This window comes from Rhipicephalus microplus, unplaced genomic scaffold (assembly GCF_043290135.1).
Source record: "Rhipicephalus microplus isolate Deutch F79 unplaced genomic scaffold, USDA_Rmic scaffold_18, whole genome shotgun sequence".
Taxonomy (NCBI): Eukaryota; Metazoa; Arthropoda; class Arachnida; order Ixodida; family Ixodidae; genus Rhipicephalus; species Rhipicephalus microplus.
This window is the reverse complement of record NW_027464591.1, coordinates 7479223-7506840: the sequence shown is the minus strand read 5'-3', so window position 1 is coordinate 7506840 and position 27618 is coordinate 7479223. Positions and strand designations below refer to the sequence as shown.

At 48.2% G+C, this 27618-nt stretch overlaps 1 protein-coding gene across 1 annotated transcript in view; it reads left to right on the top strand.

The window, feature by feature from the left end:
* The window catches only part of LOC142785106 (calcitonin gene-related peptide type 1 receptor-like), a 65854-nt gene that overhangs the window by 2751 nt on the left and 35485 nt on the right, over nucleotides 1-27618 (top strand). Inside the window, exon 2 of the mRNA XM_075883536.1 lies at nucleotides 15903-16110. The gene's annotated coding sequence lies outside the window, so the exon portion shown is untranslated. The remainder of the gene's footprint in view (nucleotides 1-15902; nucleotides 16111-27618) is intronic.

Below are 27618 nucleotides of genomic sequence, written 5' to 3'. Positions count from 1 at the left end.
AATTTACTGCTGTACAAAAAAAAAGAAAGAAGTAACGAAAGAAAAAAAAAGCCAACACATTCTCACCTGCTCAACTGAGTTTAGCGATTTTTTTTGTATTCGGTATCTATTTGTTGAAGTTATTGCCACATCGGCAGGGATTTTTGCATGTAGCCTTGCTAGGAATTAAGGGAGAACAGCTGCTTGTAATTGATGGCTCACAAACAATGATGACGTCCTTGCTATCTGAAAAGTTTTTAATTTAAAATGCCGAAAAGAAACGCAATCTTCAGCGTTACACACTGTAATCACGGCTTCACGATTTCAGCAAACTAATCCTGGCCTCTGAAGATACACAAACCAGAAAAGCAAAGCTTGTGGGGCAGAGAATCCACTAAGTGGTTGTGCTGCAGTTCAGCAGACGTGACCGGCCTTATCAGTACGCTAGAGTGAACGCGTGTTCCTGCCTAAAAGATAAAAAAAGTCGTATCCCAAATAAAGAGAGCGTGAGCGAGGGCCACACCGTAATCGACTGCCTTTTTCGGGCCTCCTCAACTACCGTTCGGCTATACTATGGGGGAAGAAACGGTTTTGGATGCCGGGAGATTGCAGCTAGTTCGGCGTGTACGCTCTATGATGCTAGCGACTATGGTGTAGCGGCATCAAAGGTGGCGTTACGTTGTCACTTCGGGGAAAGGTTAGAGAACGGCTGGAACTGCAGGCTGTGCTCGTAAGAAAAACAGTAGAATGCTGCAAAAAATAAACAACTGCAGCCTCGCTCAATGTGCAGCTCTAGGAAGCCACGTACGCTTGTGTGGCCACGTATACCGTATAGTGGCGCAAGGGGGAGGGAGGGGTATGTTGTTGGTACCACGAACTATGAGAGCTATGTGGGTGAGGGCAGACAGGCAGGCGGCTGCAGGGGCTCTTCCTCTTTGTGACCGCAAGAGCCGACGTTATGAGCACGTGGAGGCACCGGCAACGTGAGCGGAGAGCTAAGTGAACGCCGGTTACGTTTATGAGGTGCGAAGGAAGGCGAGAAGTAGGATCAAATAGTGACACAAGAAGAGAGAGTAAAGAAAAGCATCAACGGCAAAACAAGAGGTTGCCCTTCCACGGTACGTCCGGTTCGCTCATAGTGCAGAGGTAGCAGAGCCTGAGCATAAACACCTCCTTTGAGGTACCAGTAACGTTACTTTTACCTAACCGTCTGTGCGCACAACTACTCATTAGGTCCAGTATCGAAAAAAAGATGCGTCATCTGCTAAAAGAAATAACGTAATGAAGTTGTTGGTTGTTATTCTTAAGGTAGAGATCTAGCTGCATATATTAGTAACAGTAAAGCCTCTGAAGGACAGGGCCAGCAAAACACGACACGAGTGCTCGTCTTGTGCTCTTCCTGCGTCCCTGTCCTTCGAACGCTTTACTCAGCCTCTGAAATGTTAATCAATCAATAAAAAAAGACTGACACAGCGAACGATAGTGCAATGAAGAAGTAATTAAAGAACAGTAAAATATAACTCAAGCATCCACATACAAAGTGAGCGTAGAAAAATGCCTATTAACACTGATTACCGAAGGGTGCATATATAAAATGACTACGGGAAAAGCTTCGTACAGTCTACAGGATCATTCTCTGCTTGTTTTGGCGAGGCGTACGACAAGAAGTGGTATCATACTTTATATCTTGTATTCATATCACATCATTCCAACTTGCCCAGCTTTTCGTTTTACTGTCGTGCTCCAACTGTATATTCCATTCAAGTGTGTCATATGAATTAAAAATGAGGAGTCAGTCAGATCACGTTATCTTTAGAAATGAAGCAAGTAAAGCACAGGAAAACTGGTGGAGGCTGTAAATTGGCAGTTTCCGTTTTTTTTACTGTATTTAGTTGCCACGACGGTCGCATTCTGATATATACGAAATGTGAGAGTCCCGTGTACGGCACGATGACCGTACACGTTAATGAGCAGTAAGTGTATGAACATTGTTGCATGATCCGGCATAATTGTGGTATGTGCTTGACCACACATGTAGGTACCAGGAGACATTGTCTCCATTTAGCCTTTCTGGCCTGCTAGATAGCCTATGTTTGGTCTTGAATTTCCTAGCTGAGCAGCACTAGCCAGCACCGCTCTTAGTGGGCTTCAGAGGGAACATGTTGATAAGTTGGAACATTTGCACAGCATATGTTTTTCAAGAAGCTCTTTTTGTTGCGTATAGTTTGCATCTATTGTCCGGGTATAGGTGTGGATAGCTCCCGTGGAGGTGCACGGGGTTCGGGTAGAATTTGTTTGTGCTGTCGGTATTCAAATGCTTGTTCCCTGTGGATGTTCGAAATTTCCGGAGCCCTCCACAACGACATCTCTCATGATAGTATTGTAGTTTTGGGGCGTTAAACACTAGCAATCATTATTATTGCGTTGAGGTAAAGTGCGGCCACTGACAACAACAACAAAAAATAACACGCTTTGAAAAACAAATAAACACGCTGTCTATTCAAGTTCTTGACGTCAAGCCACAGTCATGTATACCCAGTTTCTTCATGACACTTGCTGCTCACGCTCCGAAGTGCGCAAATGCGGTTCAGCACAGTTTATATTGCTGTCACGTCGAAGGGTAGCGAAAGCCTTATCACATTGTAAGAACTACGGTCTTTTTTTTTCAGCGTTGGCGAAATGTTATCACCGCTAGTCAAAGCGGCACTGCCTCGTTTTGGCAGCTTAGTGACGGCTTTCTCGTAGTCCCTGTTCAGCCAAGCAGAATATCCCCGCTGCACTGATAGTATACATATCGTCACAGACGTAGCAGGGTGCCAGTTTGATTGCGTATACGGGCTGGAGGGTGACAGAGTTGGAAGTGGAGCTTATAAAGTAGGCTCAACTCTCAACATGCACAGAGTACTTTCAAACTTGTACGGAGTACATTCTAGGAAAAGAATATACTCAAGTCTGCATGTTATTCTTTTCGAGGAGTCCTGACGTAACACCTATATGACTCTTCTTAATAAGTTATGGTAACTCTTCTTTGGGTCTCACGGCACTCTAGTGAAATTAGAATGATCTCTTAAGGGAGTTCACTTGTTGCTTTCTGAACAGTGATAACGTGTTAATTGAGGATCTACAAGAAAGATTCCTTTTTCTTCTCGGAGACAAAGGAATGTCGCGAGCTTCTTGCACGGAGGGTTTTGTGTCATTTTCTAATCGACCTTCCACGAATGTGATCGGTAATCTCCACAACCACTTGAGAATACCCGGGCCGCAATCTCAAATATTTCTTTACGGTTATTATGACAGCAATGGCCACATGCGCCAGACTCGTACTCAGATTGTACGCGTGCCTAAACAAATATGAATAAATACGTCTTTACCTCGCGAATGCTTCATTATTATTGCTTCCCGGACAAATGAGAAATAACCGCGTTTATCTCTCTCAAATGAGACCCGCGGGGTTCCTGTGGCGGCGGACTTTTTCCGACGCCTCGTCTATCCAGGCATTTTCTTCAATCTCCCTATCATACAGCTGATTGTGTAGGCGTGCTGCACGTCAGTGGATGGCATTGACTTGCAGATCGGTGCCGGAAGAAAAAGAAAGGCTCGCACGAGTGTTCTATGCAGCGAATCGTAAACTCTTTCTTTTTCTGCTTTTTTGTTATTTTTATACGCTTCGGTGCCCTTTGTGCCGTACTTCTTTTTTTGCTCTCAGAGATAACAGGATCGTTCTGGCCACGGCCTATTCTTGTCCAAGAGTGCTGCAGTGGGAGGCTTCTGCTTAAAATAAGAATGCAAGGCCTAAACTAGTCTTGATTCTGCTATTGTTCCTCGTGAGAAGTCTGGCAGTGGGACAAATCGTGTTTCCTTTTTTTATTATTTTTTTTCTCGTTTTTTGACACTGCGCGCCTCTTGAGACAAAAGAAACGGTTTTCTTCATTGAGAGCGAGTGTACTTTATATTATGACGTGCGAGACCGTGGCCACCCTCGTCTAGCGCTCTTTTGTGCATGAACAACTGAGCGCCGGCGCCCTCTAGTCTGAGTGTCATTGCATGTACGTGCGTCATTTTTCGTTTCGTAGTTGGCGGAAAGCCCAGTGATCCGTTCGAAATGCGCCAGAGTCGGTGTCCAAAAGAATAAAGGCCTCACGCCTCTGTGAATCAACTGACTCTTCGGTTTCGGACAGTGGCAGAATTAGCGCGCATGCGTACTATCTCCTTAAAGAAAGTGCGTGCATTGTATAACATTTTGTCGAATATTTGATTGATTGATTGATTGATTCATTCAATAATTCATTCATTCATTCATATGTGGGGTTTAACGTCCCAAAACCACTATATGATTATCAGAGACGCTGCAGTGGAGGGCTCCAGAAATTTTGACCACCTGTGGTTTTTTAGCGTTCACCCAAATCTGAGCACACGGGCCTACAACATTTCCGCCTCCACCGGAAATGCAGCCGTCGAAGACGGGATTCAATCCGGCGACCTGCGGGTCAGCAGCCGAGTACCATAGCCAATCGACCACCGCGGCGGGGCTTTTGTCGAATCTTTGCTGAGGGTATGTATAACGCTGAAGCTATGTTACTCGCTAAAGAACTTCGACATTAAGTGTACTTACCTTGCTATATACGCAACGCCAGTTGCTTAAGCACCACTCGTGTTTTGGTGAACTACTCGGTTTTCGGTAAACGACCACCCCGCTAATGCATGATTACAAAGTACTCAAGGTTACAGCAAGACTAGTATTGCTGTTCGTATCTCTGGCAACGTCAGGCGTCTTAGCTGATACGTTGTTTGATGGATGCCAAGACCTTGTGCTGCCACGAGAACTAAGGCCCGCAGACTTTGATGTTTAGCATGCATTATCGTTTTCTTTCCTCTTCTTGTTATTGTTTCATAATATGAAATGCACCAACATGTGCTCTGATGATCGTAATAAGGATTGTTTTTTTGTTCTTTGTGAAGCGGATTGGCTCGGATATTACTTATAGAAGTATGGTTTCTGAGTCAACGCCGAGAGTACGTTAGCATAATATCTACATCTAACGGTCCACCTTAAACACTCATTTCATACTTGATGTGTGAGGTTGTGCACAGTTTTTGACCAAACGTTTGTCATTCACGTGCGTATGCTGGGCAGACACAAAATATGTGCTCAAGTGTTTCTGGCACATCACAGTGTTCACAATTAGGACCGGTGTCACTGTGACCGATGATATGTGCGTAACGTCTGGTGTACGCTACACCAAGACGAATGCGGTGGATTCTTCAACTGAACTATATCGCAGTAGGTCATTAACTGATGAGACCATGTTGGGCCCTTGGCCAGACACTAACAGTGCGACTGCGGTCACAAGAGCAGTTATAAGCTTTTTGGAAACAACTGGACTATGTGCACGGCTATGAAATGTGTCTCAGCTAGAAAGAACACTACATACTCACCTCTCTAGCTCACCATCGTCATCCATTAATCTTTCTTTTCCCCTTTCCCTTCCCCCAGTGTAGAGTAGCAGGCTAGAGCAAGCTATCGCTCAGGCCGACCTCTCTGCCTTTCTGTAAATAAGCTTACCTCCTCCCTCCTTGACAACACGTGGCGAGTCGCGAATCATCATGCTCCCGGAGATAAATGCATGTCCATACAAGTGTGACTACGCTGATGGCACGGCGGGTAAAGGATATAACCGTGAATAAGAGTAAATAGAAAACATCGATACATGTAGACAAGTGTGCTACAGACAGACTGACAAACAACTTTATTTTCGTTCTGAGAGGCTAGACAGTGGGTCAATTAAGTAGGTCCCCACCCAGCCGTCGGCTAGTCCCATGTCGGAACATAGAGACCATGCCTCTCAGCACGTTCACGGGCCCTCTGGACAGCCTTGAGAAGGGTTTTTTGTGTGGGGTCTGTGATTGCCGTCTTCCAGTCCACTTCTAGATTAAAGTCCTGTAGCTCAGGGCACTGCCAGAGTATCTGACTCAGAAAACAGTATTCACCGCAATCTGGGTAAAGTGGTTTTACTTCCGAATAAAGCATGCTCAGAAGTCCCCTGAAGGGTTAAGACCCCATCTGGGGCATGCAAAGCATGCTCGTTTTGATCTATGGAGCTCTAAATGAGGAAAGGAAAATGTCTGTCGCTCTCCTCTGTAATGAGATGTTATCTTGTGAAAGGTAACGAGAGGATCACTGTGGAGGTGCTCTGCCGAACTCACGCGAGAGACCAGCCCGTCACGGCATGTGAAACCTCGCGCACGGTAGTGGGCTATTTCGTTTGGGGTCAGGGGACCCGGTAGTACGTTTGACCCCATGTGAGCTGAAAACTAGGCTATGTAACGAAGAATGTCGGAGAATCCTGGCTGCATCTGTGGCTATCAATCCTGATGAAAATGCTCTAACGGCTGCTCGGGAGTAGGTGTATGTCGTTGCGCGTTTTGAGTCCAGCAATTCCAGCGCTACAGCAGTCTGTTCTGCTACACCGACTGAGGAGGACTTCAGCGAAGCGGCCGAGAGGAGTTCTTTTCTCTCATTGACAACTGCCACAGAAAACTTGTGGCCGCCGGCATGGCGCGCCGCATCAACAAATGTTTCCGTTCCGGAGAGCTTCCGTATGAAAGCCGTAGCTCTTTGTTAATCTGCGACCTTCATTGTGTTTGGGATGTCATTTCTTAGAAAAGGGTCAACAGTAAATGTATTCCTTGTTCGGTGATCCAGTTGCATGGTTTCTCCCTGATTAAAGATAGGACGAAGGCCTACCGCATCTAGCAGTTGTCTTCCTGTTTTGAAATTTGATAACTGAATGATTTGGGCCGACCTGTGTGCTTCGATCAATTCAGAAGTGGCATAATGCGTTCCCAACTTCATGAACTTTTCAGTTCTAGGCGTGGTTGGGATACCGAGCACTTTCTTAACACTTTTACGCATGAGCGTGTCCAATTTATCCCTCTCTGTTTTGGTGCGAAAATGTGCATGCACAAAAATGGTACATACAGTCCCCCTGACATTGATTCATTGGGTATGGGCCGCATAAAACATGTACGTGATTAAAAAACATTCCCACTAAAAAAAGTGAAAAAGTATATGTATCCGACACCCTTCCTACGCGGAATGATACCTAGTTGTACATAAATCCGTACCTATTCCTGATCCTGGTACGAATACGAGAGCATAGCCACTGTATGAACCCAACGTTTCTCAATAAAAATATCTGGGCTTTAACGTCCCAAAAACCACGATGCGATTATGAGAGACGCTTTAGTGGAGAGCTCCAGAAATTTACCAGCTGGGGCTTTTGAAGATGCACCTGAATCTAAGTACACTGGCCTAAAACATTTTTGCCTTCGTCAAAAATGCACGCACCGCAGCTAGGATTCGGTTCCGCGACCTTCGGATTATCAGCCACAACCATTCGACCACCGCGACGGGCACCCAACATTTCTTCACGAATCTTTTAGCAGCGCATCGGTCAGGTGACTATGCCTCGGCGCACCGCGTTGGCGTAGGTCCAGCGCGTACGTTTATTGAAACAACCGACCGTGTACAAGCGAGCCAGTTATTGTTATGTATCTTGAAGAGGAAGCTCGGGCGAGTAGATAATCTTTCGGCCAGGTTACGAAACTATCTGCGCGAAAAAGAGCTAATGAATTCCGCACTGGTACACTACATCTACGTAAAGAATCCGACACGTACAGTACCATCTGCCAATACTTTCTCGCGGAATATTTACGAGTGGTGTAGCTGCGATCTCCCCATTACAAACTTTCAACTCAAATCAAGGTATCCCTCCTCTGAGTTAATTTATGAAGCAGGTTACGTTGTGCACGAGGTTTTTCAGTTACGTCACTCACGGAAATGAAAGCAGTTTTTTTAGCTCTTAAAAAGTAAGTACAGCCTTGTGGATGAACAGTGAAAGAAGTATGTCCGCAAGTACCTACAGACTTTACGATTCCTGATACGAACCTCTCGGAAGTACGGTCGTTGTTTTGCACGAGTGTCGACGTGCCAGTAGTGAATGTGTAATTCTCGATGATTAAAATTCGATGCTCGGAGCACGTGCCTCTTGTTGGAGAGGGTAACGGTGAGGACGAGAGCAATCCGGTAAACAGCCATGCAGACTGTGGTACTCGGTGGCGCCGGTGGAGCACTGCAATAGATCCTTCTGCAACTCGATGAGTGGCGGGGCACGTGAGGGCAAGGCTAGCAACTAATGGCAAGCAGCATTCCGCCAGCAGCACTAAAAAAGCCCTAACCACACGCTCACATTACAACACGTCTGCGCGTGGCATGCCATCTCCTTGTTTGCGGCATCACCCCCCCCCCTTCCCTTAGAGACACGGCAGGACGCCGAGCCTGCACGCCCACACCTTGACGCGTTGTAACGCGTTCGTTTAGTCATGGCTTTAGAACTATAGACTGAACGCCGGTGTAGTGGATGCAGTCACCATGCGTCACTACTGCTCTCTCTCACAGTCAGCCTCACCGTCACCCTATACCCTTCAGCACATAGTCACTCCCAGTATAGCGTTTAATTGCCTAGCATGCAATGTGCATGTATTGATTTGAACTGCACTGTTAACAACTGCGCACATGCATTGACGTTAGAGCATAAAACGTCACGTTGGGCTACCGTGAATGGAGTGTCTTTCTGTAATCTCTTGATATAATCTCGAACAGAGGGTACCCTACACATTAAAGAATATTTTTCTCTCCTGTACTACATTACGATTAAACGTTGATGTTTGTAGGTGCCCCGCAGAGATATTTCACTTGTTTGTTTTTTAGGTGTGCCACTTTCACAGCCTCACATGTGACGAACGCAAGCGGAAAAAATTTGTTCTCTGCAACCGCCTGCGAACTATGAACGGGTGTAAACTAAAGTTACCGTGTACGAAAATTGAAGATGGCAAAATCACAAACTGAAGATATACAACGTTTATTCGTATAGACCTCGGATGCTACATTTAGAGAGCTCTTATTCTCAGGTCGTTCGCAAGCTCAATAAAAGTAAACGATAGACGTACATGTGAATGCGCTTGGGTCATTCAAAAGCTTTCATTTAAAAAAATTTTGCTTTTCGACTTCACTGCTAGTTTCGGCGATCAATGTTTGCGACATCAAGGTCCGCATATTGACATATAATCGTAACGTGAAATTTACGTTTAACTTATAAAGCGGCTTCATGCGCTCACATTTAGACACATACAACCACCAAAGTTCCCTCGGTATAGTGCGCCTGCCAAAGTGGGCTCTTTTATGATGATTGTAATCATGAGTTATGTTACCAATCGTAATTATTTAATAATAAATATAAATGAATTACATGGTTGATTGTTTATTGAAACAAGTACCTAAAGTGCTCCGAGGCTATATTGTAGGGCGGCTAAGTCAGAAGTGAAAAGGAAGTATATTCAACACACAAAAACAAATGTACACTTATGTATCGGTTTGGAACTTGTCGACATTCAGTTAAACGTTAGGCAAAATGCACTTGTTATGTGGAGGCATCACGCTTCGCTTATTAAGTAACCTGATAGGTCCGCATTATTATACATAGTTTCTTAGATTTATAATAATGTGTATTTAATCTTGTGTGTCGTCCGTAATGTTCACGGATATTGTCACGGGGTCGTGACGTGGCCAAAGACAGAAAACTTCGTGTTGGGATTTAACTGTTTATTTGGGCGAACCTGTGCCCGCTAATGGGAAAGTCTAATTACAGCAGCAGTCTTGCACAGATAGCAGTCTCGGACTGATAGCGGCGAACGCAGCGTCGGCCTTCGATCAACAACTGACAAGCGGCGAAGCGCGTCGGCATTTATACCCTTGCCGTCGAATGTTCTAGCGTTATCGCTGGCGGTGGCGTAGGTTTCCAGAACAATCTGTACCGTTCGCACAGTGGGCGTGATCTTATCTAAATGATCTACTACAGTCCGGAACCTTCTCGAAACCTGCAGGCGCGGTTTGCGCCGAGAATCGTGTGGTGTTTCGGAACGATAACAAAAACTTGTGAAATGGAACGTGGCATTGCCCCCCTCTGAAAAAAGGCATCGTCCCGATGCTTTAACTAAAGATGAAGGTACAATGTAAGAAAGTACAATGAATAAATTACAATACAACAATAATACAAAAAACACTGTTTCAGTTTGTTAACGTGCATGAAACGGCTTGAGGCGCGCGACATGGATGACTTCAGGTCGCGATCAGCGTCGTTGAGAGTTCGTGATGCCGTCGGGGACAACCTCGTAATCAAAAGGGCCGAGACGTCGAACCACCTTGTACGGTCCGAAGTACCGTCGCAGAAGCTTTTCACTTAGTCCACGTCGGCGTATCGGCGTCCACACCCAAACACGTTCACCGGGCTGGTATTCCACGAAGCGTCGTCGAAGGTTGTAACGGTGGCTGTCGGTCGTCTGTTGATTCTTGATACGAAGACGCGCAAGTTGTCGGGCTTCTTCGGCGCGTTGAAGGTACTCGCTCACATCGAGGTTTTCTTCGTCGGTGACGTTGGGTAACATGGCATCGAGTGTCGTTGCCGGGCTCCTTCCGTAGACCAATTTGTATGGAGATATCTGCGTCGTCTCCTGCACCGCCGTGTTGTATGCGAAGGTCACATACGGAAGAATGGTGTCCCACGTCTTGTGTTCGACATCGACGTACATTGACAGCATGTCGGCGATCGTCTTGTTAAGCCGCTCGGTGAGGCCGTTGGTCTGTGGGTGGTATGCTGTCGTCCGGCGGTGGTTTGTTTGGCTGTATGCCAAGATCGCTCGAGTTAAGTCCGCAGTGAATGCCGTTCCTCTGTCGGTGATAAGGACCTCCGGGGCGCCGTGACGTAGGACGATATTTTCGACGAAAAACTTAGCTACCTCGGATGCACTGCCTTTTGGCAGGCTTTTGTCTCGGCGTAGCGGGTGAGGTAGTCGGTAGCTACCACGATCCACTTGTTTCCGAAAGCCGACGTCGGGAACGGCCCCAGTAGGTCCATACCAATCTGCTGGAAAGGTCGGCAAGGTGGATCAATTGGCTGCAGAAGTCCCGCTGGCCTTGTCGGCGGTGTCTTGCGTCGCTGACAGTCCCGGCATGTCCTCACATAACGAGTGACGTCGGTGGTAAGACGTGGCCAGTAGTACCTTTCTTGTATCCTCGCGAGCGTGCGGGAAACACCGAGGTGCCCTGCCGTCGGATCGTCGTGCAGGGCCTGCAGGAGTTCTGGTCGCAGAGCTGAAGGCACCACAAGGAGGTACTTAGCTCGAAGCGGTGAAAAGTGTTTCTTTTGTAGAAGACCGTTTTGTAGAAAGAGCGACGCAAGTGCGCGCTTGAATACCTTCGGGACTTCGGTGGTCCTGCCTTCGAGGTATTCTATTAGGTCTTTAAGTTCCGGGTCAGCCCGCTGTCGTTCAGCGAAGTCGTCGGTAGTTATCGTTCCCAAGAAGTAGTCGTCATCCGAGTCGTCGGGTAGCGGTTGGTCGACAGGCGCACGAGAGAGACAGTCAGCGTCGGAGTGTTTTTTGCCGGACTTGTAAATGACAGTAATGTCATATTCTTGAAGTCTCAGGCTCCATCGTGCGAGGCGACCAGAAGGGTCCTTCAAGGTGGCTAGCCAACACAAGGCGTGGTGGTCGCTCACAACTTTGAAGGGCCTGCCGTAGAGGTAGGGGCGAAATTTCGACGTAGCCCAGATGATGGCGAGGCACTCCTTTTCTGTTGTGGAATAATTTGCTTCTGCTTTGGATAGCGATCGGCTGGCGTAACTAATAACCCTTTCAAGTCCGTCAGCCCTCTGCACAAGAACGGCGCCAAGACCTACGCTGCTTGGGTCAGTATGTATTTCTGTCTCGGCGAATTCGTCGAAATGGGCAAGTAACGGAGGCGTCTGGAGGCGATGTTTAAGCTCCTGGAAAGCGTGTTCCTGTGGCGTTTCCCACTTGAACTCCGAGTCGGCCTTGGTAAGGTTAGTGAGAGGATCGGCGATGCGGGCGAAGTTTTTCACGAACCGCCTATAATAGGCGCACAGGCCCAGAAATCGGCGCACGGCCTTCTTGTCAGTGGGCGGCGGGAAATTGGCGATGGCGGCTGTTTTCCGTGGATCGGGACGAACTCCAGACTTGCTGATAACGTGTCCAAGAAACAAGAGCTCCTCATACGCAAATCTGCACTTTTCTGGCTTCAGTGTGAGTCCGGACGTCTTGATGGCTTGAAGTACAGCTTCAAGGCGCCGAAGATGCTCGTCGAAACTCGAGGAAAACACGACGACGTCGTCCAAGTACACAAGGCAAGTCTGCCACTTCAATCCTGCCAGTACTGTATCCATAACGCGTTGAAAAGTTGCAGGCGCTGAGCAAAGGCCGAAGGGCATCACCTTAAACTCGAAGAGGCCGTCCGGTGTTATAAAGGCCGTCTTCTCTCGGTCTCTTTCGTCGACTTCGATTTGCCAATAGCCAGTCTTGAGGTCCATTGACGAGAAGTACTTGGCGTTATGGAGCCGATCAAGGGCGTCGTCTATTCGTGGGAGAGGATACACGTCCTTTCTTGTGATTTTGTTCAGGCGGCGATAATCGACGCAGAAACGTAGGGTCCCATCCTTTTTCTTCACTAACACCACGGGGGATGCCCACGGACTCTTGGACGGCTGGATAATGTCATCTCGCAGCATTTCATCAATTTGTCTCTTCATCGCCTCACGTTCTCACGTCGAAACCCTGCACGGACTCTGACGGAGTGGTCTGGCATTTTCTTCGGTTATGATTCGATGTTTCGTGATTGGGGTCTGCCAAATTTTCGATGACGACGAAAAGCAATCTTCGTATTGCAGGAGCAGAGCCTTGAGCTGTTCTTGCTTATCATTCGGAAGTCTGGGATTGACGTCGAAAGCTATGGGAGGGGCTTGGTTCCTCTGAGCAGGTTCCGCAGAATCGGCGAGGGCGAAAGCACTGGTGGCTTCGACAATTTCTTCGATGTATGCGACCGTTGTTCCTTTGTTCACATGTTTGTACTCATTGCTGAAATTCGTGAGCATAACCGTTGCTTTGCCTCCCCGCAGCTCTGCAATTCCTCTTGCGACGCAAATATTTCGGGTGACCAACAGATGCTGACTGCCTTCAACGACGCCTTCCAAGTCAGGTGATTTAGGAGCGCCGATTGAAATAACGACGCTTGAGCGAGGCGGAATGGTGACTTGTTCTTCCAGCACATTCAAGGCATGGTGTCCTGACGGCGTGCGCGGCGGTAGTGCTTCTTCTGTGGATAACGTTATCGACCTTGTTTTTAGGTTGATGACAGCACCATGGAGGCATAAGAAGTCCATGCCAAGGATGACATCTCTCGAGCAACGCTGTAGGACTACGAAGTCTGTAGGATAAATACGGCTGTTAATGGTGACTCTCGCTGTGCAGATTCCTGCAGGCGTTACGAGATGACCTCCGGCTGTGCGGATTTCAGGGCCTTTCCAAGCTGTCCTAACTTTCTTTAACTTCGCGGCGAACGACCCACTGATGACAGAATAGTCGGCTCCAGTATCGACGAGAGCAGTCACACTGTGGCCGTCGATAAGAACATCGAGGTCGCTAGTTCGCCGTCTCGCATTACAGTTAGGGCGTGGCGTCGGGTCACGGCTGCGTCGGCTTGTTCCGCTGCTTCCATGTTGCGTCGTCCGGCCACCTTCGGTAAGTGAGCTTTTGCCTTCAGGGCTTTTCTTGGTTGGGGTTGTGTTCAAAAAGCTCCGCCGCGTCGGCGTCGTCGTCGGAGGATCTTCGGTAGTTCGTCGCACAGCAACCGCACCTCCATCGGTTGCTGCCCTTAGTTTCCCGGATACGGGCTAGGAGACCGGCCCCGCGTTGGGCCAGAGTACTGCCGGGGGTGCGGTGACATGCGGCGGCTGGGCGACGGCGAACGGGAAGGACTTCGTGGTGTCCATTGAGTTCCTGCCAGGTAGTCGGCGATGTCACGTGGCCGATCTCCTGGCTGCGGACGCGGTGCATTGACGGCGAAGCCACGCAGTCCCATCTGTCGGTACTGGCAACGGCGGTATGTGTGCCCGGCCTCGCCGCAGTGGTAGCAGAGCGGGCGGTTGTCAGGTGCACGCCAAACGTCCATTTTTCTCGGTGCACTGCGCTGGCCCGCTGGGGAACGGTAGAACGTCGGTTGGGGTGGTGGCGGCGGTGGCGACTGGCGACGGAAGTGTGACGGGGCGGCGTTTTGGCGTGGACGGGGAGGAGCGTTGTGGCGCACTGCAGCGGCGTAGCTCATAGTTTCTGGCTCGGGCGGCGGTGTTTCGGGAATTCGAAGCGATTGCCGGACTTCTTCTCGCACAATGTCGGTGATCGAATCCACTTGAGGCTGCGCCGAAGGCAACAGTTTGCGCAGCTCTTCCCGCACGATCGCTCGGATCGTTTCACGCAGGTCGTCGGAGTCACTGGCTTGAGCAGCAGCGCATTCTGGAGTCAGGCGACGATTATACTGTCTGGTGCGCATGTCCAGCGTTTTTTCGATGGTGGTCGCCTCGGATACAAATTCGTGGACGGTGTTCGGTGGATTCCTCATTAGTCCCGCGAAGAGCTCCTGTTTGACTCCTCGCATGAGGAAACGAACTTTCTTTTCCTCAGGCATGTCTGGGTCAGCGTGACGGAATAGGCGGGTCATCTCCTCTGTGAAAATTCCAACCTTTTCGTTTGGTAGCTGAACCCGGGTCTCGAGTAGAGCAGCGGCCCTCTCTTTGCGAGCGACGCTTGCGAACGTTTGAAGAAATGCGCCGCAGAAGACATCCCACGTTCGGAGCCTGGACTCCCGATTCTCTAGCCAGGTCCTTGCGGTGTCTTCCAGGTAGAAGTACACACGACGGAGCTTTTCTTCGTTGTCCCAGTGGTTGAGGGCGGCCACACGGTCGTATGTTTCTAGCCAGGTTTCCGGGTCTTCAAACGATGAGCCATGGAACGTTGGTGGTTCCCTGGGTTGATGAATGACGATCGCGGGCTGGGACGCTCCGGTTGTCATTGTCGCTGCAGTCGAGGTCATGGTCTTGGTCTTCCGCGCCTTGTCTTGTAGCAGGCCGTACTCCGGTGGGAGACCTTGCTGTCGGCGGCTCGTTCGCTGCTCTTGGTTGGCGTCGGTGTCTTCTCCGCGAAGGGGGCTGGGTTCACGGCTTGACGGGGGCGTCCGGTACATGAACGAAGCAGCACCTCCACCAGATGTTACGGGGTCGTGACGTGGCCAAAGACAGAAAACTTCGTGTTGGGATTTAACTGTTTATTTGGGCGAACCTGTGCCCGGTAAAGGGAAAGTCTAATTACAGCAGCAGTCTTGCACAGATAGCAGTCTCGGACTGATAGCGGCGAACGCAGCGTCGGCCTTCGATCAACAACTGACAAGCGGCGAAGCGCGTCGGCATTTATACCCTTGCCGTCGAATGTTCTAGCGTTATCGCTGGCGGTGGCGTAGGTTTCCAGAACAATCTGTACCGTTCGCACAGTGGGCGTGATCTTATCGAAATGATCTACTACAGTCCGGAACCTTCTCGAAACCTGCAGGCGCGGTTTGCGCCGAGAATCGTGTGGTGTTTCGGAACGATAACAAAAACTTGTGAAGTAGAACGTGGCAATATTCAGTGCAGTGTAGTTATTACCTGAAACATGCCGTGACAGGTCAACTATTTTGCTTCAAAGAGTTTTTGTTAAGGGGACTCACTCATTTTAATACTTGGAAGTACACATTTATCCTGTCAAAATCTTTATAAAAGTAAGATAATAATAAAATAATGATGATGATGACAATGGTGGTATAGTTCAGCCTGCTTTGACGGGCCAGTAAGCAAACATCTGTAACAATGTTTTAGAAAAAAAAAACAAGAAATTTGACCATGCTATGTCCTTATGCTGTCGGTGATGGACCTTATGAGGACAAATTCACGCTAATAGTTAACACAGTGGCTCGTTACACGCAGGAAGTGTTTGTCGGCCATGGAAATCGACGAGTCTGTCCCCTGTACGAGCCATCACAGCTGCCATGTATGCTGCTATCTCAGGTCATCCTTGCTCTCGCCTCCAGTGTGCCACTGCGCGACTAATCACGTAGCGGACTTTCAGTGACTGCGGCCGCCTGTATACCTTCTTCAGGAAAGCGTGGTTTCCAAACTCAAGAACAATCCCACGGTAAGTTACTTTCGCTTCTCATGTCGCCTTTGTGCATTGATACATAGGTGTTGGCGTCTTTACAGAGCGGAAAAATGCAGGTTAAAGCAGTAGCAGCCCACTTTGTTATACCCCGTACATTTGCACAGAATAAATCAGGTAAGGTCAATAGGATTGAAATGCACCTGCTTTCAGCTGATTAGTCCAAGGGGGATGACGTGACCGGCTAGCTCCGTCAATGGCTTTTTAGCGGTCGCCTTCTACGGTACAAGAACGGCACGAGAAAAAGAGTGAAATAAAAGTGAGGATAAGGCAGGGAGAGCAAAATTATGTCACGTGCTTTGCTACCCTACACCAGAGGAAGTGAGAATGAGAAAAAGAGAGAAATAAGAGGGAAGAATTTATTGAATGGCTTAGGTTAGGCAAATACAGCTTTGCTGTAAACATCAACACGAGCGTGTTAGTAAATAAGAGGTGTCAGAAAAGCAATGAAGAAGTGCTCCATGGTAATGTACTGGCAGGGGAACGCTCGCTAGCAATTAGAAATATCCGTACACTCCTGTCATAGTTTTAACGTAAATTTGGCGAAAAGCTTCATGGGCATAGTACACTCGTTCAAGCAAGGACAAATAAAAAAAACCGAAAGAGCATATACGGCCATATAAGACCTTCCTGGACGTTTAACAACCACGAAGTAATTCTCTCACAGAACGCTTGTGCCCGTGTCTCCGTGTTTTCCATTTGTTTTCCTGGAAATCCTGGGAGCCGCCGCTCCCTCCTTTGCGGTGATGCTTCAGGACACACCTGAGAATGTTCAAGGCGTGCAACCGTCGCGCCGGACTTCGTCGTCCAGGAAGCGTAGAAACGCGTCGAGCGACACCGACAGTGAGGCAACCGATTTGTATTCGGATGGCTTTGAGTCATCGGATGATGACTTCACGGTTGTCATGAATCGATCTACAAAACGAAGACTGCTGCGGACGGCATCGTCGGCAAGTGTTTCCACCGTTAAGACTGCACCACAGCGGTGGCCGCACACCATGCTGTTTATGCCTGACGACCCTGCATCTAACTTGCGACTCCTCAACAGACAAGTTCTTTCTGTGCTTCTCGAGAAAACCGCGCCGAATGAGATCAAAGACGTGAGGATTAATGCACGAAAGAATGTCCTTGCTGTAGACGTTATGCACCGTAGCGCACTGCAAAGCCTTCGGCACATAACAGAAATCGGCAACGTGAAAGTTCGGCCAATGGTCGCTACAAGTTGTAATGGCACTGTTGGCGTCATTTATGATGTGGATCTTTCCATCTCAGCTAATGACCTGCCAATGCTAATAAAGCCAGCGACTGAAGGCACCCGCATTACGCACATTACCAGACTCGGCAACTCACGCTGCTTGAGGCTTGTGTTCGAGGGAGACAGCCTTCCCTCGTATGTCAAAGTTGGCCATGTTCGCCACTCAGTGCGTCCTTACATCCCTATGTCACTGCAATGCTACAAGTGCTTCAAGATGGGACACGTAAAAGGTGTCTGAGAGAACAAAGTTGTGTGTCCGCGGTGCGCTGAGTCTCACTCAAAAGACGCCTGCAGTGCCACCATACTACGATGTCCAAACTGCCATGGCGCTCATGAGGCCTCATCCAAAGATTGCCCGCGGGTACGAAACGAGCATGCGGTACTCAGGCGTATGGTGCGGGACAATTCAACGCACAGGGAAGCTGCCGCTACACTACGCCGACGACGGCGTCGTGGGCGAAGACCATCACGGAAAAACGCCTCTACCGATAGAGAGATGTCATCTTCTATCAAAGAGGCTGACCCACAAACACTGAGCTCACTGAAGACGGATACTGCCAAACAGAAGAAAGGGACAGCAGTCGCGCCTTCCGAACAGTGGCCCTCTCTTCCACGACGTCAACCTACTTCGGAGCTGCATCAAATCCCGCCGCCCTCGACGACCCCTCAAACCAGTGATGCGATGAATGAAGATCAAGTGATAAGCTTGCTGCAATCACTGATGAGTACCATGCGTGTCCTACTGAGTAATATGAAGACTTCTGCTGCGCAGACCGCACTGCATGTGCTGGACACCCTGAGTCCGGTGCTTGCAGCTCTAAGGTAAAACCATGGCCAGCGAGGCACCGTCGTTTCGAGCGGAAGTCAAGAATGCATCTGTCTTTCAGTGGAACGCCAGAGGACTGAAGTCGCGCATGTCTGACTTTAGACAGTTTGTATTTGTGAACCGCTTCCTCATTATTGTGATTTGTGAACCCAACCTGTGTGCTTCAATCAAGCTGTCAGGATATGAGTGCTTTATGTCCTCCACTCACAGAGACTGCAGCAAAGTTATTGTATTCATGCGCCATGACCTCACTTACGTTCACCACAGAGTCTCGCCTGATGAAGGGAATCAGTATGTGTGCCTTACTGTGAAGAAGGATAAGGTTGCTTTCACGATTATCGGAGTTTACTTATCTCCATCAAGCCGCCTTGACTGCGAGTGCTTACGCGGTATTCTGACATCGACTCCAAGGCCATGGGTGATCACTGGCGACTTCAATGCCCACCATTTCCTATGGGGAAGCTCCAGGGACAACTCTAGAGGAAGAAAATTGGTGTCCTTAGCCTCGGAGTACGAACTCTGCGTTTGTAACGATGGAAGCCCTACATATTTACGCGGATCAGCCTATAGCAGCTGCCTGGACCTTACATTGATTTCTCGCTCACTTATCAGGAAAGTGCACTGGTTTTCGGATCTGGAAACGCGGGGCAGCGACCATATACCAACTTACCTGTGTATAGAAGGTTTCACCAGCTCCAAGTCCTCAAGAGGCCTCAAGTACACCGATTGGCCGAAATTCAAAATGTTAATGGAAGACCGCTGTACCGACGGCTCATCATATAACCTAGAGGACTCGATAAAGAATGTCCTGCAGAATACCACGCATACATATTTGACTAGTCACAAGCGCACCGATTTCGACATCGAGCTTGAGAAACTTCGCGCAATACGCCGTCGTGCAGAACGAAGGTACCGACGGACAAAGTGCATGGATGATTTGAGGCTGGCTAGACGCATTCAAAAGAAAATGCAGCGGCACATGGATAAACTGGCTAGGCGACGTTGGACATCCTTTTGCGAGTCGTTGGATCCACGAAAGCCCCTATCACTGATATGGCGAACTGTCCGGGGTCTTAGCACAACCTTGGGTCAGCGACACCCGTTTACATCTCTGGCACTTCACCTTCGATGCAGAGAGATCGACGTCGCAGAACCTTTCTGTAGAAGAATTGCCGGTGATTCCAATTTCACAGTATCAAGAACGGGAACTTTTGACAACCCACCGCCCTCACGTGATCCCCGTATGGAATGCCAGTTTTCTATGGATGAGCTAGAGGCGGCACTGGCTCTGTGCAGACGTTCTTCAGCACCCGGTCCTGACGGCATTACCTATCGTGCCCTTTGTAATCTTGGAGACGAAGCTCGGAAGGCACTCTTACGCCTATACAACGACTCCTGGCAGACTGGTACTGTTCCCCAGACATGGAAGTCAAGTCGCCTCATTCCACTTCTAAAGGCTGGTAAATCTTCTTTGGATATTGCCTCATACCGTCCTATCGCACTTGCCAGTTGTGTGGGAAAAACGATGGAACGAATTATTCTAACACGAATGGAGTGGTATTTAGAGCACTACGAAATCTATCCAGTATCCATGACCGGATTCAGGCGCGGCCATTCGTCAATCGACAACGTTGTTGATCTGGTGACATATGTTCAACACCAGAAAGCCTGTAAGAGACTGTGCGCCGCCCTGTTTCTAGACGTTAAGGGGGCTTACGACAATGTCACCCATGAAGCCATCCTTAGTGCTTTGGAAACAGTAGGTCTTGGTGGGAAGATATATATGTGGGTGTACAGCTACTTACAGCTGAGACCATTTTACGTGATGACAGCGAATGGCCCAACACCTGATTATTACAGCAGCCGAGGAGTTCCTCAGGGAGGAGTGCTAAGCCCTACCCTTTTCAACCTAACTCTCATTGGTCTAGTCGAGCAGCTACCTAGCACTGTAGAACTTTCTGTCTATGCTGATGACATCTGCATTTGGACATCAGGTGTGACAAGGCCTCAGCTTCGCGCCCGCCTTCAAAAGACTGCTACAACGACGTCATGCTATCTTCGTAAACAAGGCCTCGAGGTGTCCTGCGGAAAATTTGCAGTGGTAGCGTTCACGCGGAAACCAATGTCTGCTTACAGTATATCGATTAATGAAGAATACATATCGTTCAGCAGAAGCCACAGGTTCTTGGGAGTCATAATAGATAGAAACCTGTCGTGGACTCCACGCGTGAACTATGTGAAGAAGCGGCTGATCGCAACATGCCACATGCTCAAATTCCTTGCAGGAAAAAATTGGGGAGTGCCCATACCATCCATGCTACAACTGTACAGAGTGCTGTTTATCGGATTCTTACGGTACAGCCTACCTGCAATGTCTAACACCGGCAAGACCAACCTGCGCGCAATTCAGAGCATTCAAGCCCAAGCACTTAAGATATGCCTTGGAATACCCCGCAGTGCTTCAACGGCTGAAACCATTGCCATCGCTGAAGATCACTCGATAAATACGCATATTATTACCGAGACAATGCGCATGCACCTCAGGCATTATGCCAGGACCCGTTCTCACCACCTGGCGAGCCTAGCTGCTGAAAGGCCCCGCACGACATACGGCACTATTGTCTCCAAGCATCGTTCATCGTTTGCTGAGACATACGCACCTGCATCAAAGCCACTGCTTCCTCCTTGGAGCTTGAGCCGGCCGCGAGTTCACTTAATGATTCCAGGAATGAGGAGAAAATCGGACTTACCGACACATGCCCTGAAACAACTGAGTCTATTCCTACTGGAAGAAAACTACAGTAACCACGTGCACATTTACACGGATGGCTCTACTACGCCGTCTAGTTCAGGTGGAGCAGTGGTTATACCATCACAAGGGATAACTCGGTGTTTTAAGACTTCACATGTGACAAGTTCCACGACGGCAGAACTCGAGGCTCAGCGCAATGCACTGGAACACATCAATTCAGAAGAAAGACCAGGTAAATGGGCTGTGTTTTCTGACTCAAAACCAGCGTTACAGTGCCTGATATCAGTTCTCCGACGCGGATGGCACGACCAGTTGACCTACCAAACCGTGAAACTTCACCACCTGTTAATACAAAAAGGCCATGACATCGTCTTCCAGTGGTTACCTGGGCATAGTGGTATCGGCGGCAATGATTCTGCAGATCATGCTGCTCGCACGTCACATAAAGAAGCGAACAGCGTTCCGATACTGCTTTCAAGAGCGTATGCGGCGAGGCAGATTCGTCAACTGGCCCGCAGTCTCACACTGACTGAGTGGAACACACCAAGCATACGACGTACACGACTGCACGAGCTCGACCCTTCACTGCAACTCCGGCCTCCACCCGGCCTACATCGATGTGAAGCTTCGCTTCTCTATCGCCTTTGGCTGGGAGTTGCTTTCACGAAAGCTTATACCACGTTAATCAGAATTACTGACAGTGCGGCGTGCGATGTTTGCGGCACCGACGAAAATATCGAACACCTGCTGTGTCATTGTCCTCGATTTGCCTCAGAGAGACAAGTACTTGCCAACGCAATGCGGCGACTGGATGATCGGCCTCTTTCTGTGCAGGTGCTATTACAGCAACGTACACATGCCTCGACAGCCCACAAGGCAGTGAAAGCCCTGCTGCGTTTCCTGAGAAAGACAGGCTTGTGTGAACGCCTCTGACATGCGGTAGAGTTCTACACACTGCAGTGAAATTACTGTCAGTCTCTCTCCCACCCCTTTTTCCCTCTCTTCCTTCTTTCTCGTCTTTCTTGTCCCCTTCCTTTATCCCCCAGTGTAGGGTAGCCAACCGGATGTCTTTCTGGTTAACCTCCCTGCCTTCTCCCTTTTGTTGCTTCCTCCCCCTTCCTCAACAACCACTTATCACACAGAGTGTTGGCCAGCGTGATCACCGCTTAATATCTTCTATATTGCACCAATTTTACTGTTGTGTAGTCATCATTCGCCTTGGTACATGTGGGAAAACTTTCTCAAACGTCAGCTGCGCTGCGTTTATCTATGCGTTTTTTTTCTATGTCCCCGTTTCGGTAGCTTTACAAAATTTTCACCAGCCATGGTGGAGCAAATGCAGGACTGTTTAGTCTTCGTAAGGTAACTGTTTAGGTTATGTGGGTGATCATTGTCTTGGGTGTACAAGCATGGGCGCTAAATAGAGACGCAAAAAGAACAGAAAAAATCGCGTGTATTTTCCTTTCAGAAATATTGGGTTTATGTGCAGGACCGAAATAGCTTTTTGAATAAACAAAAAATCGAAAGCTGAAACTTGAGGCCCATGGTGTTTAGCAGTGGGTTGAACCCGACATGACACTGATGCCTTTGCGTAATTATTGCTCACATGTTCATGATTCTCAAGGTGAGACGCACGTTTGACTTGGATTTACCACAGTGTTTGTTTCACATGCCCCATATTCTGCCTCGTATGATCATGGTCATAGAGGAGTGTATACAATGAGTGGTTAACTGCGTTTCGCAACGCTTCAGTGACAGTGGTTCTTCTTCATAACGCAGGTTGTCAGGGACGCCGCAACCGAAACCACAGTGCCGCAGGAGAATCCGAAAGCGAATGCGCTTCCGCGAATGCGCTCCGGTGAATGCGCTCCCGCGATGATCACGCTGACGCCAATTGTTGTGCCTACGCCGTGTCGCCTATGGGCAGAAAGAAATTAGATGCCTTTTTCCCTTCCTCAAGAACCACGCATTCATTGTTCGGTGCGGCGTATAGTTGCAAGCGTTTGAGATCGTGAAAATATTTATTGCTGCGTGGCGTGCTTTACAGGATCCACCCGTGATCGGCGCTTGCATTCCCGTTCGCGATTTAGCGTGGCTTGGAAGGCTGCCGTATCATTGGTACGCCGCTGGTACCAGCACTTGACATCCCGGGCCTGTTTTTGTGCCCGGGCTTCCCCGTCGGCCCGGCGTATGAAAGGGGGGGGGGGGGGAGTGACTATGTTTAGAAGAAGGAAAATAACAGAAAAGTGAGCCCCACAACTGTCTACAACAGGGTGCGACACCTCAGCAGTAGCTTACAAGGGATGGGGGTGAGGAGGGATTAAAAGGATAGGAATAAAGGTGTAGAAAGCGACGACAAATCTAGGGGATAGAAGAGATAGGAAAGATGGAAACACGGTCACAGGAGTCCGAGGACGGGGCACGACTTGCGAGAGCTCTTGTCGACGTCAGGAGATGGCGTAGAGCCAGTCCAGTCGGTCAGAGCTACACTGTCGTCGGCGGTCGGCGCCAGGAGATGACGTAGGGCGAGCCCAGTCGGCCAGAGCTACGCTGACGCCGGAGATCGCGAGCGCACAACTGGTTGGCACGGAATCCAGCAAGCGAGTTCGCGTATGAGAGATCTCTCACGTTTCCATTGTCGGAGCTTTTCTAGAGTTGTCCGTGGCATACCCATATGGAAGGCTTCAGGAGAAACTGTTGCGCGCACGCTCGGCGCCACGGCTGTGACGGGACGGACGACGTCACTCATAACGCAGCCAATGGCGGGCCTTTTTAAGTACGACGCCGAAAATGACATAACGGATAGGACAGCCAATGGTGACCGCTGGTAACATCGCTGTCGGACGGATTTTTGTTTCTCCAAGCCATATACAGCTTTCGCTGTGAAACAATGCCTGTTGAAGTCAGCTTCAAGTTAGCACAAACATCTGGCTCGATGGCTCGATGTATTATGTGCTTGATAAGCAGACCTTGATGTTTTTTATTAGCTATACTAGGCCTCGCGGCGTTTGTGTTATATAATAAAAAGCTTGCTGTTCAGTATTTGTCAATAAACGGTCTGACGAAAATGATGATAAAGGAGGGACGTTTTACACCGTTATTTATGAATCAGTCTTCGACCTCACATGTACCAATTGCAAGCAAAAAAGAGAGCTAAGGTAGCAATGAGTTTAAACTGAATCAAGATGGCTTTCTTTTTCTTATGTTGGCACAACTAGCCATGAAATATAACATTATTTTGTTAAACCGCATCGTTAGTAATCTTTTCTCTGAGAAACAAAACAATATTTCAGTTCTGTGAGCTAACATCGTATATCGTATTGTTTCTTGAGGAGAACGAGCATGCAAAATTTTCTTTCAACTCACTTCATGCTTAACAGTTCGGTATTCACGACATTTACTAAGAGACAAAAAAAGCAACACACAAGTGCAGTCATTCGCAGTTTCGACTGGGACGTCCGTATACATCATAATTAGGTGGAACTGTAAAAATAAGATTATTGCAGCGCCACGCCAGCAACAGCCTAAAGCAAATACCTGGTAAACTTCAGCTCTCTCATTGCCGAGTTCAGCCATCTATTCTTTGAAGCTTATCTCCAGGTTTCAAATCGCACGGGCTCGTACGAAGTCGGTTCGCCAGATTTTGGCTCTCAGAAACATAGACGGGACATCGTTTTCACTCCACATTTGTCTGAAGCGAAGCTATCCTTTCTTAACTGCAAGACAGAGTTCCATTTTCTTTAACGTGGAGCTGGTGTTCGTTTACTTTATTCATCCGATAGAAGGCTACGACGAATAAGTAGTGGATTGTAAGTCTGTGAGTGAGAAAAAAAGACTAGACAGTTAGGGAAGAGGCGCAGAGTAGGGGACGGGGGAGACAGCAGCTGCCTATTGAGCAGATGGTGAAACGCATCGGAGCGCTAAGAAATTCAAATACCTATACCTGCGAAAATCGACGCAGTACATTTTTCGTCAGCTCGCCCTATAGCCGCTGCGTTTTCGAAGGCATTTACACTTCCTCTCTCCTCATCCCATCTCTCCCTTCCTCCTCGTCTGTTCTTTTCCAACTTCCCAACCCTTACTACCCTAGCTCCTTCTGTGTCCCCCGTCATACGACCGGGAAGCGAATCTCGCCTCCTCTTTCAGCGCCGATAAGCCAGCGTTCTTTCCACCCACCGTCCATCCTGCGGCACTTTTTTTTTTTGCCAGCCTCAGCGCCCCGTAAGAAATTGAGTTTTCCCAACGGCAAGTTCATTGAGGCTATCGGGCCGTTGATCCGGTCTGTCTCCGGTTCCCTGGATCTGCACTTCCTTTTACAGTTATGTGCTTCGGGGCATAGCGTCTCTCTCTTGCCCTCTTTTAGCTCCACCCAAGGATGCTCAAGATTTCCCACCGCGGTTCAGCGAACAATGCCGTATCGACCCTCACACATTGTAATCTAACGCACGCGCAGAATCAGTTCTACCATTCTGTGAAAAAAAAGAATAAACAAGACCCAGCTGCTATCACGTATGATAGCTTTCGCGCTTTTTTATTTACGTTCACGGGCCTTCGGTGGCCTAGAAAATTTCCAATTTCTCGCTTTTTACTTCTTAGTTCTTTTTTTTTTGTTGACTGAACCTCGGATTATGCATATCTTTCTTCGGGGAGTCATGGCCGCGACCTTTATTGAGAAAGGGCGCGATCTGATTTCAAATTGAAATATTTTGACTTCACTACTTCTGCACTGCATCGCCCGGGTGTCACATTTATTATCCTCGCCGCCAGAGTCATTTTAGTGGCTTGCCTCATTTGAAGTGCACTATGAACTGACCATGCGCCCCATTTTCGAGTAGTCACATTTTGTGCCCTTTTTCGCGCAGCGAGAAACTGATCATTGCCTTTTGCACAAAAAGAAATCTCAAGATCTTTCAAAACTGAAAGCAAAAAGAAGACAAAATTATCGCATCTATTTTACCTCGGCGCATAATAAATTCGGTGAGTTCTCTTTTGTTAAGCCTTTCGCCAACACTGATAAGATATGAAATTACGGAATTGCGTTGCCCGACCAGTGCGCAATATCTTAAATTTGAATCCAGATTATAGAAGCTGACGACTGCCAGCAGCTCTCTTATAATGTTCGCGTTGTTAAAGCACAGAGCCCTAACAAAGAGGTTATGTTGCTCAGCTTCCCTCTACTTTGTTCCCGATGGTAAATTGCGTTCAAGAAAAACACCTTTTGCGTGACACATAGCATAGGTATTGTGAATGTTATTCCAGGCCAAAGGTTCCACTGATGCAAGCCTTTCTTGGCGCCTTCTGAGAGTTTCGGGTTTTCCGATGGCAGCCATCGGAAAACCCAGAAAGTTCTCGATGGCTGGTACCGCGCAAGTTCTCCGCAAAGGCATTCTACGCTCTATAGGCATTCCGTCGTTGACGAATTTTCTTCTAGCCGATCAATACCCGCAGGCTTGAGAGCTGCGAAAAGTCCTACAGTCATCGACTGCACGTACGTTTAGAATGCACATTCCTTCGTACACAATACGTGTTTCCACAAACTTGTGTTCACAGTTTTAGTGCAGCGTGTGCTACCATGCTATATGCTTTTGGAGGCACCGCATTGCATGGGCATAGATGACGCAAAAATAATTTCTGTCTCCACCCATACTAAGTTTCAGTGCACTTCGCGAGTGCATTTTACGACAAATGAACGCTATTCGCTCTTGTGCACGTACGTGATTGCGTACATTATACCACGGACGTATCGGGAGCCGGAGGTTGAGAATGCTGCACGCGCTGAAAATTTCTTGAAGGCAACGCGCCACTAGTATTTAAAAAAAAAAAGTTGAGCTATCTTACGGTGCGTGCGCTCATGAGTTATGAAGTCTAAGGAACGACCGTAAAAGTATTTCTTGATTCGGTGCTATAGCTGAACTGCCCTCTTGACAAATCGTTGTGCGGTTTGTCTTCGTGACATTTTGATGAAAGCGCCGGGATGCTTCAAAAACGGAAAGAAAAAAAAAACAATACGTAAGCAGAAAACTGGTTCTAGGATCCAGCTATAAATCTCGGACATGCCAAAACTTTTTGTCCAGTGCTTGAACTAGCCCGCCTATTTTCTGCCAGATGCCGCCTCACTTGATTGACTGAAGAAGAAAGTGATCCACGCCACAACAACAAAGTTCAGACACCCATTAAGTCATGAGGAGATGACTCAAATCCACGCCTGTTTGTTTATTTAACTGAAAATTGCTGACAAATACCAGTGTATCAGTGGCAATGTTTTTCAGATTGCGAAATCCTCTATGTTTATATTAACCCATTTACTCTAGCTTGCTATCTGTAGCTATACTGGCTACAATTACAGAGCAAAACATTTTCCAGTGTTCTTGAGTCCAAATTTGTTTTATCCCACGTTAAGGTGAGCAGGATGCCGGTGAGTTCACAGCTCGTTAATAACACCTGATTCTATGTTACCACCGCTGTCAGCAGTCGATTTCACACTGGCTCGCTCAGGAGCGTTACATTATAGACACAAAGTTGGTTTGATGCGTTTAAAAAAAGGGATTCTGAGAACACGAATAGTATCACAAACCCTAAGATTAAATTTTCAATCGTACTGTTTAAAATGCGCATATTATCAAAGTGGTTATCGCTGCGATAGGCAAATTACTC